This window comes from Fulmarus glacialis, unplaced genomic scaffold, assembly GCF_000690835.1.
Source record: "Fulmarus glacialis isolate BGI_N327 unplaced genomic scaffold, ASM69083v1 scaffold23114, whole genome shotgun sequence".
NCBI lineage: Eukaryota > Metazoa > Chordata > Aves > Procellariiformes > Procellariidae > Fulmarus > Fulmarus glacialis.
Window position 1 is genome coordinate 4,326 of NW_009206406.1, and position 668 is coordinate 4,993.

Consider the following 668-nt stretch of genomic DNA (forward strand, 5'->3'; position numbering starts at 1 on the left):
CCTGCTCCGCACCCGCTGGCCCCAGCCACTGTGCCGAGACCCAGGCTTCCGGCCCTGGTGCCTCCAGGACTCAGGGTTCCCGCTGACCCAGCTGCTGCACGGGCAGGGTGGAAGACTCGGGGATCAATACTGTCTGGGACCCAAGGCCACTTGCGCAAACCCAAAGAGGGTTTGGTGTTTGTTTTTTTCTGTTTTTTTCCCTTCTTTTTCCAATGCCTCTTTTCACTGTCTGTATTTATTGAACAAACAGCTTTCCTGGGGCCAGTGCTGAGCTCTCTAGGCTGCAGCAGGCATGGGCAGAAAGGGGCTGAGTGACGGGGCAGAGGAGCTGTTGGCTGGCCCCTGTGGCTCCTCAGATGCCCTGGGGCTCTACAGATGCCTCAACTCAGGGCAGCACAAGCCTGAGACCCTGAGCTGAGGCATCTGTAGGTGCTGCAAGCCCTCGAGCGGGGCTGGGATGGCCCCGGTTCCCCTTCTTGGCCCCACAGCACTCCTGCCGGGCACTTCCCCCCCTCCCCACGGGGCTCAGAGCAGAGTGGGGCTGGCTGCCCATCACTGCTGCACAGCCCCTGCGGAGCACAGGTGCCTTGCCTTGCCTCGCTACCTGCTCCCCAAATCCCAGCTCTGCCCTTTGCTGGGCTGCACGTGCGCTCTCTGGACACCACAGG